At 49.4% G+C, this 15,612-nt stretch overlaps 1 protein-coding gene across 7 annotated transcripts in view; it reads left to right on the top strand.

Moving 5' to 3' along the window:
• The first annotated feature begins 10,506 nt into the window (after window positions 1–10,506).
• MCTP2 (multiple C2 and transmembrane domain containing 2) overlaps window positions 10,507–15,612 on the top strand; it is a 130,287-nt gene continuing 125,181 nt past the window's right edge. For all 7 annotated transcript variants that reach the window (XR_004975155.1, XR_004975156.1, XM_036355546.1 and 4 more), the window contains exon 1: window positions 10,507–10,654. The gene's annotated coding sequence lies outside the window, so the exon portion shown is untranslated. The remainder of the gene's footprint in view (window positions 10,655–15,612) is intronic.

The following is a 15,612-nucleotide window of genomic DNA, read 5'->3' as shown; positions in this document are numbered from 1 at the left end:
AAGGGAGCTGGGAGCAGCAGAAGGTACATTTCCGTAAGACAAGGGAGCTGGGAGCAGCAGAAGGTACATTTCCGTAAGACAAGGGAGCTGGGAGCTGCAGAAGGTACATTTCCGTAAGACAAGGGAGCTGGGAACAGCAGAAGGTACATTTCCGTAAGACAAGGGAGCTGGGAACAGCAGAAGGTACATTTCCGTAAGACAAGGGAGCTGGGAACAGCAGAAGGTACATTTCCGTAAGACAAGGGAGCTGGGAGCTGCAGAGGGTACATTTCCATAAGACAAGGGAGCTGGGAGCAGCAGAAGGTACATTTCCGTAAGACAAGGGATCTGGGAGCAGCAGAAGGTACATTTCCGTAAGACAAGGGAGCTGGGAGCTGCAGAGGGTACATTTCTGTAAGACAAGGGAGCTGGGAAAGGCAAAGGGTACATTTCCGTAAGACAAGGGAGCTGGGAGCAGCAGAAGGTACATTTCCGTAAGACAAGGGAGCTGGGAGCTGCAGAGGGTACATTTCTGTAAGACAAGGGAGCTGGGAAAGGCAAAGGGTACATTTCCGTAAGACAAGGGAGCTGGGAGCTGCAGAGGGTACATTTCCATAAGACAAGGGAGCTGGGAACAGCAGAAGGTACATTTCCGTAAGACAAGGGAGCTGGGAGCAGCAGAATAAAGGGAAGGAAGCCCCTCACTCAAAGAGGGAGGAAGAAAAGCTCAGAGGGAATAGAACAATCTGAGAAGAAAGAGGGAACCTCACCTACATCATGTGATACCTGAGCTCAGGAGCTGCTATGGTGACCAAATCAAAGGGGAATAGTGACCAATCAGAGGGGATATCAAGGCACAAAAAACTGCAGCCTTTATAAGCCATGGAGAAAGGGACTTAGCGGTTCTCTTTCCCCCTCCCCACGTGGGAGTCTGTTCTTGTTTCTCAATCAATTTCCACCTTTGCCATACCATCCTCCCTCTGTGATTTCATTCTTCAACTCCAACAGAGAAAGAGCCTGGGAAATCACCAGGCGTTTCTAGTCCAAATTTTCCCGCACCTAAAGGACCCAGGGTGGGTGGGAGGGTGGGAGATAAGCAACCAGAGACCTTGCGTGCATATGTGCATACGCCATGGGCACAGACAATGGGGTGGTGAGGGCCTGGGGCGGCGGTGGTGGAGGGGGGATGCGGGCTAGAGGACTCAGTGGAGGGGAAAAGGGGACATCTGTCATACTTTCAACAATACAGATGTGAAACATAAAAATAAATTTAAAAAGTATTAAAAAAAAAACACACCCAAAAACAACAAGAAACCCAAACAAAATCCAAGATGTATTCTTAAACATTCAGAGAAATTCTAGTACGTGACAAACATCACCGGGGATATCTGATTATCATGGACCCTCGTGCAACCCTCGATCGGATGTGAAAATAAAGGCATTCCACCCAGAGGCATCTTTCTGAAAACCCAGACCTCCTTCTAATCAAAAGAAGAACAACAGGCCAACCCGGATGGGAGGACTTTGTCCAACACCCCTGGCCGGGACTCCTCGGCACCGCCAAGGTCATGAGTAACAAGGAGACCGTCACAGACCAGAGGAGGTTGCAGAGACGGCTCCATAGGATGGGGTCCCTGCGTCTGGATCCTGGGACGATAAAAGGCCCATTCATGGGAACACGGGCAAAAATCTAAATAAAACCTATAACCTGAGGCGTGTTTTAATGATAACATCAGGTACTAATCACTCATCTTCCGTTTAACCCTGTGACCACACATAGGTACTCGATACATGTTACTACCTTATTTTTTTTAATCCTCACCAAGGACATTTTTCCATTGATTTTTAGAGCGTGGAAGAGAGAGGGAAAGACGGAGAGAAACATCGATATGAGAGACAGGGCCCTGGGCTGGGGAGGAGCCTGCAACCGAGGTACGTGCCCTTGGCCGGAATCGAACCCGGGACCCTTCGGTCCACAGTCCGACGCTCTATCCACTGAGCCAAACTGGTGAGGGCTGTTAATATCTTTTCTCATTAAGGTGCAGAGAAACATAAGCACTTCCATGGAAAACTAGGCATCGTCTACAACAGAACCTTCCAGATTGCCTGACTGTAGCCTTTCCTTGCCCTTGAACTATATTATAACTTGGTAAAATTTATTTACGTATTCATTTATGGGTAATATATTTTGATTTCAGAGAGGAAGGGTGAGGGAGAGAGAGAAACATCAGTGATGAGAGAGAATCATTGACCGGCTGCCTTCTGCACGCCCCCCACTGGGGACTGAGCCCGCAACCTGGACATATGCCCTTGACTGGAATCAAACCCGGGATCTTTCAGTCCACAGGCTGACGCTCTATCCACTGAGCCACACCAATCAGGGCAATAACTTGGTAAGATTTAGATGATTCATAACAATGCCACATAATTCTTGGGAAGAGTCATGCAAATTACTTCTGTCCAGTGGAGGAACAAGTATGTCCCACCCCCCATCAGAAAAGGTGGTTTTGCATCTATTTGCAAGTTCATTTCCACATCTTTTTGACTCCATTGTCGGAGAAAGTCAGTGAGAGAATGTGACCACCGGTTCTCCCTTGAGCTGGGCCCAGGCCATCAGAGACTCTCTGCTTCCCAGGAATGTACCTTCTGCCCACTGTCCCCACCCTGGGAGTCATTTTCAAAGATGCAGCCTTCAACCTGGCTGGCGTGGCTCAGTGGTTGAGCCTCGACCTATGAACCAGGAGGTCACGGTTCGATTCCTGGTCAGGGGACACGCCCCGGTGGCGGGCTCGACCCCAGTGTGGGTCGTGCAGGAGGCAGCCGATCCATGATTCTCTCTCATCATGGATGTTTCTCTCTCTTCTTCTCTGAAATAAAAAATATATTAAAAAGAAAACAGACAAATATTGCTGTGTTTCCAGCAGTGGCAGCTACGTCTTATCTGATTTACAGCTACACACAGTAGGCACTTGGATTATACCGGGCCCATTTGATGTCATTTTAGTTACCTTCAGACTTTCTGATTTTATGGTCCTGATGGTTTATAACGCTGCCTCGCCGATTTAAACTCCAATTTGCTTCCCCACATTTTCATCGATCACTTGCCTTTCCATTTCTAATTTCCACCCTTTACCTGTCAGTCGTATGTTTCATGGTGTTGCTGATTCTGCTCCCACATGTCACCACCAGGTGACCATGGAAGGTGCCAGCACGCTGGGGACACAGCCCCCCGACACCCCCCTTGCTAACATGGCATTTCAGAGCCACACAAAGCACTAGCAGGCAACAGGGCCGGGCCCCTCTGAGCCTCCTCCTTCTGACTCCCACTCTCAGAGTGATAAGCTTTGTTGTTGTTAATCCTCATCCAAGAGTATTTTCCCATTGATTTTTAGAGAGGGTGGAAGGGAGGGGGAGAGACAGAGAGAGAGAGAAATATCAATGTGAGAGAGACACATTGATTGGTTGCCTCCTGCACGCGCCCCGCCCCGACCAGGCCAGGGCTGGGGATCGAGCCTGCAACTGAGGTACATGCCCTTGACGGGGAATCGAACCCGGGACCCTTTAGTCCTCAGACCGAGGCTCTAGACCAGCCGTGGGCAAACTACGGCCCGCGGGCCGGATCCGGCCCGTTTGAAATGAATAAAACTAAAAAAAAAAAAAAGACTGTACCCTTTTATGTAATGATTTTGACTTTGAATTTATATTAGTTCACACAAACACTCCATCCATGCTTTTGTTCCGGCCCTCCGGTCCAGTTTAAGAACCCATTGTGGCCCTCGAGTCAAAAAGTTTGCCCACCCCTGCTCTAGACACTGAGCCAAACCAGCTAGGGAGAGAGAGATGCTTTAACAAAATTGGAACTTGCGTAATCTACTGAAATCCAGTTTGTACAGGTGAGGTAACAGGATGTTGGCATTTGCTTGATTCTTAAAAGTGATGAGTTTTTATAACTTAGGAAGAAAGGGAGTCTATAAGAAATAAGGGTGTAGCCCTAGCCCTTTTGGCTCTATTGATAGAGCATCAGCCTGGGGACTGCAGGGTCCAGGGTTCGATTCCGGTCAAGGGCACAGGCCCAGGTTCTGGGCTTGATCCCCAGTAGGAGGCGTGCAGGAGGCAGCCGGTCCATGATTCTCTCTCATCATTGATGTTTCTCTCTCTCTATCCCTCTTCCTTCCTCTCTGAAGCCAATAAAAATATCTTTAAAAAAGAATGAAGGGTTTACAAACACAAAGCCACAGAAAGTTTTCATCTGAGTCAGCCTGCAATCGGATCCCTATCTTACCCTTTTGGAAATCTGGGGCATGTTACCAATGACGTCCCCTGGCAAAACATACTCAGTCTGCAATAGAAGGCTGGGATTTTGAACTGAGAGGGACCGGAAATAGGGCCACAGTTTGCAAATTCTTCAGTTTCCCCAGCCACCACCGGCAATAAGGAGACGGGTCACTAGCCATTCCGAGGGTGGGTGCAGAGGTCATTGTAAAAGTTCAAGACAACGCCCTGATCTTGAGAGAACCGGCTGAGAAACCCTCTTCCCTATAAATGACCTAAAATATTATTCTGCATTTTACTGGGTTTTAGCCTCCCCATTCTTCGTCTTAAAAATCAGCTGAATAGGAAGTTCAGACTAAGCAGAGTTATTTTTGAGAAGAGCAAGCCCTATGTAGAATGTATACTTTTCAGTCTAGTTCGGTGTTTCCCAATAAGAAAAAAAGGTTGGGCACTAGTGGACTGGAAATTAAGAAATCCATTTAGTATTTTTTAAAAATATATTTTTAGCCCTAACCGGTGTGGCTCAGTGGCTAGAGCGTCGGACTGCAGACTCAAGGGTCCCGGGTTCGATTCCGGTCAAGGGCATGTACCTTGGCCTCGGGCACATCCCCAGTGGGGGGCGTGCACGAGGCAGCTGATCGGTGTTTCCTTCTCATCGATGATTCTAACTCTCTATCCCTCTTCCATTCTCTCTGTAAAAAATCAATGAAATATATTTTAAAAATATATTTTTTTATTGATTTCAGAGAGGAAGGGAGAGAGAGAGAAATAGAAACATCAATGATGAGACAGAATCATTGATCGGCTGCCTCCTGCACGCCCCCCACTGGGGATGGAGCCCGCAACCCAGGCAAGTGCCCTGACACAGAATGGAACCGTGACCTCCTGGTTCATAGGTCAATGCTCAACCACTGAGCCACACTGGCCGGGCTCCTTTAGTTTTAAAGTCATGTTCCTTACTAGCATTTTTTATTTTTATTTTGGGTCCACATTTTCTTAGGAAGTATCAACAATAGTCATTATCAAGATGCACCAAAAAAAACCCCCAAACTGTAAAGCAGGTAATTGTAGGGGAAGCCAGCGTGAGAACATGGTTATTACGCACTTAATAAAGCCCCGTGCGTGTCCTGACGACTCCTCCACCCATTCATCAGTGATTCTGTGCTGTCCTTGCAGGTCATCATTATAGCCATCACTGGAGGCCGGAAGAACGAAACCTTATTCCAATTATACGTCCCGGGCAGTCACCATGATCGACTGGCGACGGCAAGTCCAAAATGTGTTAGAGTCTTCCACCCGGAGTCTTGTTCTGATTGCTCCCTGTGCAGCTATATTTTAATTTTCTGATTGCCTTTGTGAATAATTTATGGAAATAGCTCTAAACAAGTCTGGCTTCCGATGGATCTTCTCCCGTTGGTTGAGGGAGTGCTGTTGCCAGTGATGTGAGCACAGGTCACCCCTGGGGATCTCCCTCCTCGACTTGGGGCTGCGTGGAGTCCCTGTGCCTGCTGGCTGCCTTGTCCCTTTCCTACCTGCCCTCCTGTCCCTGACTCTACTCCGCCGGCTGGGCCTGCAGGAGCCGCTGTCAGCTCCTCCCCCTCGGACACTGTCTGACTGTTTCCATGTCTCTGCCCTTCGCGGAAATGTGAGGTCCCAGAAGGCAGGGCCTGTCTCATTGCCATGATATTTACCGTAGAGCTTGGCACGTTCTTTTTAAAAAAAATATTTTTATTGATTTCAGAGATGAAGGGAGAGGGAGGGAGAGAGATACATCAATGAGGAGAGAGAATCATGGATCAGCTGCCTCTTGCACGCCCCACACTGGGGATCGAGCCCACAACCCGGGCATGTGCCCTGACCGGGAATCGAACCCTGACCTCCTGGTTCATCGGTCTATGCTCAACCCCTGAGCCACGCCGGCCGGGCTGAATGGATATTGTATTGCATGAGAACTGGTCATTATCCTAATATTCTGGTCCGAGCAATCCCTCCAGTTTCATCTCAGACTTAGGAAAACGAGGTCGAAAAAGACACCTCTGTTACACAATGGACCAAAAAGCATTCCTGGATCTGGGACAGCGGCAGCCACTCCGAGCATCCGGGAGTCAAATCAGAGACGGAAACAAAGTCGGTGGTGTTATTAGAACCCGGAGGTTGTAAACCCTCCAGCTGCTGTGAGGGGAGGCCTGGCTTTGCATTCCGGGGCAGAATGAAAACCTCTGCCTGGATCATCTCAATACAGTCACCAGGACTTTATTTATTTTATTTTTTATTGATTTCAGAGAGGAAGGGAGAGAGAGAGAGAGAGAGAGAGAGAGAGAGAGAGAGAGAGAGAGAGAGAGAGAAACATCGCTGTGAGAGACACACATCGATTGGTTGCCTCCCGCATGTACTCCAACCAGCCAGGGATAGAGCCTGCAATCAAGGCATGTGCCCTTGATCAGAATTGAACCCGGGACCCTTCAGTCCACAGGCCGATGCTCTATCCACTGAGCCACACCAGCTGGGACTAATTTTAACTTTTTAAAAGCAACGATTACCAGATGTCCATCCTGACCATGGAATTCTTACCCATAAAAGCTCCGATGCCCATAAAAGTGTAACATCAAACAACTTACTAATTGTGAACATTTCCAGCTCATTAGCTAATATTCAATATACGTCTAGGCACTCAAAAAAACTTACTACATAAGGTTATTATTAATAAGACAATGAAACGCTGGTGTTGGTTGCCAAAGAAAGGCTCTATATTGAGTCGTCTTTCTAAACAATTGGGAAGAAAGACTCCTTTTCTGTCAGGGCAACTCCTTTATTAAAAAAACCCAACCAACCAAACAAACAAAAAAAACCTGAATCCCTACCAGCCACCTGCGAGAAAGCCCACAGCTCGTTCCAGTAAGTGGCTGAGTTGGGTTTGGACTGAGTCACTAAATGTAGTCTCCCCACACCTGCTACTATAAAAAGGGGCTGTGCTTTCCATAATGACGCGTATAGGGCAGGGAAAATGCCAAGATAATAACAAAAACTCTTTGCACCAACAATAAAAGCCATGCCACTTCCTCCACGCCGTGAACCAAGCACATAGGTTTCCTGATAACACGCACTCGCCATCTGCCATTGGAACAATGGACGCCCTGTTACCTGGACCACCCCACTGGCCTCACACCCTGCGAGGTCTAGACCTACATATTTATATCTCAGTTGTTTTTCTTTCTTTTTTTTTTAAAAAGATATATTTTTATTGATTTCAGAGAGGAAGGGAGAGGGAGAGAGAGAAACATCAGTGATGAGAGAGAATCATGGATCAGCTGCCTCCTGCACGCCCCCTGCTGGGGATCGAGCCTGCAACCCGGGCACGTGCCCTGACCGGGAATCGAACCATGACCTTCTGGTTCATAGGTTGATGCTCAACCCACTGAGCCACACCAGCTGGGCTTGATTGTTTGTTTTTCCTATTTAGCTTTTATTGGCCCAGAAGTGACAAGCAGCAGCAATGGAGGAAAATGTGAGGGATGCAGGTGCCAACGCCGCATGCCCTTGTTAGCAGATCTCAGAAGCCTTTCTCTTGGGCGTTGGAGAGACTTATCCTCACAAGATTCGCCCCGAGCTCTGGCCTGGACCGACTCACGCCCAGCTCGGGCCGGGTGACACAGGCACCCCTTCCTGCTTTCCTGGGGCCAGAGAGGGGTCGGAGCTCTGGCTTCTAAGCATTGGCAAACAGGCTCTTCTCTCTCTTAGAGAAGTTGCCTTGCACGCATGCGCTAGATCCTAGGCGCCTACAGCCATGGCAACACATCCTATATAAACTGCTGATGCGCAGTGACATTGCTAGCATACCTGCACTGCGGTTTCTGAATGTGTGTCATCATCTCTGACAGCCAGGGAGCACACGTGGGACCCATAGAAGGCACCCCTGCCATTTCAGATCTCAAAACACGGGTGGGATTATTAGATTGTGCCTGGCTCGTGTGGGTCAGTGGTTGAGGGCCGACCTATGAACCAGGAGGCTTCGGTTCGATCTCCAGTAGGGGGTGTGCAGGAGGCAGCCCATCCATGATTCTCTCTCATCATTGATGTTTCTGTCTCTCTCTCTTCCTCCCTCCCCCTTCCTCTCTGAGATCAATACAAAGATATTTTTTAAAAAATTATTAGATTGCCATGCAGCCATGCACGTGTTGTCTAAGACATAAAACAGTTGTATCTGGTAGGACACTAATAGAGGCATGGAGGGTGAGAACTCTCCACTTCCCTCATCATATTGACAATAGAGTTGTTTTTCAGAGGCCAAATACCTGTTAGGAAGTGGAAAATTCAAAAGGCAAGGCAGAGAAGACCACCTGTTAAAAATGCCGATTTTGGCCTGGCCTGTGTGGCTCAGTGGTTGAGCATCAACCTATGAACAGGAGGTCACTGTTTCGAGTCCCAGTCAGGGCACATGCCCGGATTGTGGACTCAATCCCCAGTAGGAGGCGTGCCGGCAGCCGGTCAATGATTCTCATCACTGATGTTTCTCTCTTCCTCCCTCTCCCTTCCTCTCTGAAATCAATGAAAAAATATTTTTAAAAAAGCAGATTTTATTTTTTAAAAGTAACAATTATGACATCATTGACAGTGTCTATAACATAAGACCTGGTCCAGAACCTGTTTCAATGAAGAAATCGAATGTAACATCAGAGCAGTGAATATTTTATCACCACGCGAGTCCCACTGCTGTTCTAAGTGCAGCTTGTGGTTTTGTAGGGAAGTTGACTTAGTTAAAGCAACAGCATTATTCCACTCTTCCTTGGCAAAAACAGACTAGAAAGAGGCAGATACTGTGTTTGGATGATTAAAAACAAAAAAAGCTGGGCTTAGCTTAAAGCTGGGCTGAGGCTATGTGACGGCGAGGGGAACGAGGCCTGGCCTTAGAGTTCTGTGTCTGCAGATGTTTCACTTTCCTTAGCATCTGATGATCGAAAAAGGCTGTTAGTCAATGTTGACTTGCGGTCGGGCTGCGGGGACCACAGAACAGGAACTGCCCAGCAGCGGAGTTAAAAGGAAAAAGCTTTTATTGTGGGTTCACTTACTATTTTAATTCCCTTGTTAGTCAGCTTTAAAGGTGTGGTTGCTGTTTCTCCTTAAGGCTCATTCTCTTCTTTCCTTTATTCTTTTTTTTAAAATATATTTTTATTGATTTCAGAGAGGGAGGAGATACAGAAATATCTATGAGAGAGAATCATGGATCGGCTGCCTCCTGCACGCCCTACACTGGGGACCGAGCCCACCACCCTGGCATGTGCCCAGATGGGGAATCGAACCTGGGACCTCTTGGTCCATGAGATGACGCGCAATCCTTTGAGCTACACCAGCCGGGTTCTTTCCTTCATTTCCCCGGGTTACCTTTAAGGTAGGAGGTGCGGCCTTTCCCGGAGCAGTGGAAAAATCTAGATGTGTCATAGGCCTCAGGTTGCTCTGAGTCTGCTGCTAACCTAATTCAGGTTATTTCGTGCTTCTGAGGCCTTAGTTTCCTCCGCTGAAACCAGGGGTGTTATGAACTGCCTCACTCATGTCTGAAAATCAAATATGACCATGTCATATACCACGTGCGCATGCAGCACCAGTTCTAGGGGCTGCCTGGCTTTGTACCTCTTGCCAGGGTCATGGTGGTAAAAATGGAGCCTGCAAGCCCCAGCCGGTTTGGCTCAGTGCATAGAGTGTCCGCCTGCAGACTGATGGGTCCCTGGTTCGATTCCAGTCAAGAGCACATGTCCAGGTTGCAGGCTCATCCCCAGTGTGGGGCGTGCAGGAGGCAGCCAATCAGTGATTCTCTCTCATCATTGATCCCTCTCCCTCTCCCTTCCTCTCTGAAATCAATTATATATATAATTTTTTTTTTTTAAAAGGAGGCTGCTATGTCACCATGGACCCTTCAGGGACCTATGGCGGCACGGATCTATGAGGATCAGAGAAGGCAAACTCCTAAGCGCCTTAAAGTGTGCAAACCACACCTGTCCCCTTGCCTGCCTTTTGAACTAAAGCGCGGCGACCTGCGCTCCCGCAGTCACGGCCATACTTTTGGACACACCTTCCTTCTCCAAGGAGCCAACCCAGACCACAGGGCCCTCATCACCCTTCCCTCTGCGCCCAGCCCAGCGCCCAGAGCCCAGCGATGGCGCTTCTGGCATCAGCCGGAGCGCAGGCGGGCGCGCCCTCCTCTGGGACCGCGGGCGGCTGCCAGGTGACGCGCCGCCTCCTCCCTCCGAAGGCGGGGCTGCCTGCGGGGGCCGAGGAAGTGGGGCGGCCCCGGCGATGCCCCCGCCCCGCTGCGTCCGGGCGTCGGAGGCGACGGCGGCGCAGGTCCCGCGCACGTGAGGGGCGCACGGAGCCCCCAGCGCAGCCGGGATCGGCCTCGGACCCCGGACAGGTGAGCGCGGGGCGCGGGGCGCGGCTCACCTGGGTGCGCGCGGGCGGGCGCGGGGGGCCCTGCCAGCTCCCTCCTGCGGGGGGGCTTCCCCTCTCCGCCGACATGGGGACCGGGGAGGGGACTCGGAGGAGCTACCGCCGGGGAGTAGCTGGCTCAGGGCCTGAGGGTGCGGAGCGCGGGGGGCGGGACCCCGAGGCGCGGGTGCCGGGCGCGCACGCGGCGGTGGGGACCTGCCCGCGTTGGATAGGACACCTCGGGGCGGGCTGCGGGGTCGCCACCGCCACCTCCACCGTCGGGACACTCTACAGAGGTCAGCCCCTCACTGGGGCGGGGTCCGATGCGGTGCCCGGGGGGCAGGGGGGACCCGGAGATTCCTCTCTGGTCCCCTCCGCAGACCTGGGCTCGGCGCCACCGAAGCAGAACGTCTGGCAGCTGCGGGGGTTCCGATGCGCCGTCACTTTAGAAAAGAAAAAGAAAGAAAAAAAGTGATGGTGGTGAAGTTGGGGAAATTGCGAGTTCGCCAGCGCGCTGGCCATTTGGTAGGCAAATAGCGCGCAGGTGGCTTTTACAAATGGTCGCGTTTCTCCAAAGCGGGTGCGAACCTGCGGACCGGCTCCTGCGCCCAGAGGCTCCCCAGAGCGCGCACGGGGGTGACCTTTGCGGAGGGCACTTCCAGGGACCAGACGGCTTGGAAACCTGCCTCAGCGACACCCCGAGTCGCAAACAGGGCCGTGGAGTGTGACTTCCACTCGCATCCATTTTCCACCCGGGTCAGCAGCCTCTCCATTGAGCAAATATTTGTTGTGCGTCTGTTGGGGGGCGGGGGGGGGGGACCTCTGAGCCAGCAGGGCAGGTGTGCGCAGGTGTTGACACAAGGGAGGGTCAGGACACTCCTTCCGGGCAGGTGGAGGTTTAGAGAGACCTAGAAAGGGTTCATTGAGCGTTTGCTTCCATGTCGCAAGAATGGAAGGTCAGAAGCATTGAAAGGCACAGCTAAGGAGGTAGAGCTAAGAAGGTCATCGGCCTGGCCTGGCATTTAAAGTGACAAGGAGGACCCAAACCACCCTTAAATAAGGTTTTAAGCATCAACCCTTTGCCCAGGGCCCTCACTAGGCCCTTTATCTCCTGGCATAAAATATGCAAGGCAGATATTATTACTGCCCCTGTATGGAAGGGAAACTGAGGCAGGGAAGAAGCTGACATTTGGTTCCAGGTAACTGGTAGACCTGGGAATTCATTGTGGATATTTCTGGCTGTGGAACCCATGCGTTTTCTCTCTTCCATGCCGCTGTGAGATGGCACATCTGGACGATTGCACGGCAATGAGAATTTAAATTCACATTCATCCAACAGTCGGCATGCTGGGAGTTAAAGTAACTTCATGAATAAAACGAGCACTGTTTTCATTCTACTCGTGAGGTTAAAACCATGACCAGTCTGGGGCAAGAACAGCTGTTTTTAATAAGATTTATTCTGTGTCTTCCTTAACATATTTTTAAGGCCCTAATATATCCTTGTGGATCATGCATTGAAGTCACAGCGAATTTTCATATTATTCATGTGCTTTATCTAATTCAGCTTGATTTATATAATATCTATACATTTGCAATTCTTAGATACTATATATAAGTCAGCTTGATTTTATATCATATATTTATATATATTATAATTTATACACACTTATATAAGTTGTAAGTTTATATAAATTATATAAATCAGCTTGACTTTACATAATTCAGCGTGATTTGTTCCATAGCTTCCAAGTGAATAGAGAACAGTGTCTCCTAGGAAGGACGTTGTGTTTATGTAAAAATCTATAATCAGATATCGATAACTATCGCTAATATTTATATGCAAAGATGTATCCATTTTTCCTTAAATCTATCTCTGGAAAGGTAGACTGCTACAACTTATTTGGAAAGAAATCCTGAGATCCCTAATTTAGTCTGTGAGTACCAGATCTATAACAGCTAACAATTTCTTTATGTGTGTGTACACCCCAAAAGTGATTTTCCAATTAAAATGACTCTGTTGTATGGGATGAGCATGAAAATAGTGCCTAGCATTTTAATTAATATCTCCTGACCCGGAGAACACTTGCTTTCTTAAATCCTCCCTTATAATCATTGCTGATTGCACACAAAAATTGAGGGGTTTTATACTTAAACTAGAGGCCCGGTGCATGAAATTTATGCAAGGGGCTCTGCCCTCGCAGCCCTGGCTTGGTCCGGAAGGTCGTCTGGACGGTCGTTCTGGTGTTCCGTCTAATTAGCATATTAGCTCTTTATTATATACGATTAGGAGCAGGAGTTGAAGAGAGTGTTTTTTGTTGAAGCAAGTTTTTATGCCTATGTTGGGAGGATCAGACAGGCTGTTCTGCCTGGGTCTTGCTTTTGACCGTGACCTTGATAACACACCTTGAACTCCTGTTTAGGAGCATTTAAAATCCTGCCTGGAAGGTGTTTATAAAGGTGTGGTTGGGCCCTCGCTGGTTTGGCTTGGAGGATAGAGCATTGGTCTGCAGAGTGCAGGGTCTTGGGTTCGATTCTGGTCGGGGTACATGCCCGGGTTGTGGGCTCGATCCCAGTGGGGGGATGTGCAGGAGGCAGCCGATCAATGATTCTCTCTCATTGTTGATGTTTCTCTCTTTCTCCCTCTCCCTTCCTCTCTGAAATCAATTAAAAGATATATATAGTAAAAAAAAAAAAGGTGTGGGTGGCTTGGTTACGATGCTGTCATTGGAGCACAGGGTGCAGGAATCCTTCTTTAGGAAGAGAAAGAGAGATGACAGTTCGCCAGAGGGCTCTGTCTCTGCTGAAATCTTTGTGGGCGATTTACCAGAAATGCTTACGAACAAGGGCTTCCTGATTGCAGCTGGCTTCCCCTGCCCCCAGGGCACGCGGCGGGCCACAGCCTGTGCTGGGAGAAGCAGAAGCCACGCTCCATCCCCTTCCCAGAGTGACAGGTACCTGGAGGCAAAGGACTCAGGGCCCAGGGCACATGGAGGAGACTGCTCGCTGGGGCGGAGGGACCCGGGGTCCTGGGCTCATGGGGGTGGGGCACTTCCAGTCCAGCCAACAGTCTGAGATGGAGGCCCCTGGGCTGGTCTCCAGGGGGTTGGTTCTCTAGGGGTGCCTTGGGCTCTCAGATCTCATCCTTTCCGGCACCATTTGTGGAGGGTTCTCTGTGTCCTGGGCACTGAGGCAGGCCAGTCCGATTGCCAGGGGGCTCCTGGTCTCACGGAGCTGGTTTCTTATTTTATTTTATTTATTTATTTGTTTTATTTATTTATTTTATTTTATTTATTTATTTATTTATTTATTTATTTATTTAAGTTATTTATTTTATTTAATTATTTTATTTAATTTATTTTATTTTTTATTTTATTTTATTATTTTATTTTATTTATCTTATTTTATTTTATTTTTATTGATTTCATAGAGGGAAGGAGAGGGAGAGAGAGAAACATCAATGATGAGAGAGAGTCATGGGTCAGCTGCCTCCTGCACTTCCCCCACTGGGGATGGAGTCTGCAACCGGGGCATGCGCCCTGACCTCCAGGTTCATAGCTCCAGGCTCAACCACTGAGCCATGCCAGCCGGGCTCACGGAGCTGGTTTCCCTGAGCACCCTCCGGTGTGTGAAGGGCCCCCGGGTGGGGTGTGTGGAGGGCCCCCGGGTGGGGTGTGTGAAGGGCCCCGGGTGTGCAGAGAGGCCCTGGGTGTGTGGAGGGCCCCCGGGTGGGGTGTGTGGAGGGCCCCCGGGTGTGCAGAGAGGCCCCGGGTAAGTGGAGGGCCCTGGAGGTTGGGGCCACCCCCACCCGCACCCCCTCCACGGATGCACTGAGGCCCTTAGTGTTTCTCAATGTGCCTTGCAAATCTGCAGCACCCACACACCCGAGGTCACCGGGTTAGAAATGTATGTCACAGCCCCACCTATGAGAGGCCTTCCTTCCAGATGATTCTGGAGCTAACGAATGGGAACGCCCCTAGCGTTTAAAAGAACTGGGAGGGCATGACCCCCCCCACCCCACCCCGTCCTGTCCCGTGGAGAGGGAAAGGGAGGGAAGAAGATGAATATGGGGCTAATGTGTCATGATTGTGCTAGAGTTACATTTACATTCCTGTCGCTGACATTTACTGGGCTTGGCCTGGCAGTGTGCTGATTATTATTAACTCTTTTAATCATTAACACAGTCCTACCCGGCAGAGCTCTGATCACCTCCATTTCACCCTGAGGAAACTGAGGCACAGAGACGGGAGGGGCGTGTCCCAGGTGCCAAGGCTGTAAGGACCCAGTGCAGGCAGCCGGGGTCTCCCCTGCAGCCTCCCCAGGGGCAGCTTGCAGGAGGTCCCTGTCCTGTGTTGGTATTTCGGGGGAGGTCTGGAAGGCAGGCCAGGGGCTGACGGGAAAGGCAGTCCTGAGCTGGCAGAGGCCCTTGCTCACCTCTTGGGGTTCACACGTTTTTCTTTTTCTTTTTTAAAATAGATTTTATTGATTTTTACAGAGAAGAAGGGAGAGGGATAGAGAGCTAGAAACATCGATGAGAGAGAAACATCGACCAGCTGCCTCCTGCACCCCCCCCACTGGGGATGTGCCCGCAACCAAGGTATAGGGTGTCCCAAAATTCACGCAAGAAGTAATTTTGATAGAAAACACAGGTTTATAATTAAAAATTGTAAATTTTTTATGGATTCATAAAGTATACAGTCTAGGGTTATGTATGGAATAGCACATCGGGTCAGTGGCCTCCAGGTTTTGCTGGCACATACACAAAGCCGTGGTCTTCATTGGTCTTCATGGTCCCTGCTCCTGGGCCATCATTGGTACTTGGTAATGCTTATCAAATTGAAGGGTTGAAATCAAAGGGCAACAGATATTAGAATCTGATTCAATAAACCAAGTAAAATTAGGCTTTTATTTTTGTTGTTGTTAATGCTCACGCAAAATTCAAATCTT

The sequence above is a fragment of the Myotis myotis genome, unplaced genomic scaffold (assembly GCF_014108235.1).
Source record: "Myotis myotis isolate mMyoMyo1 unplaced genomic scaffold, mMyoMyo1.p scaffold_m19_p_23, whole genome shotgun sequence".
Classification (NCBI taxonomy): domain Eukaryota; kingdom Metazoa; phylum Chordata; class Mammalia; order Chiroptera; family Vespertilionidae; genus Myotis; species Myotis myotis.
This window is presented reverse-complemented; position numbering and strand designations above follow the sequence as displayed.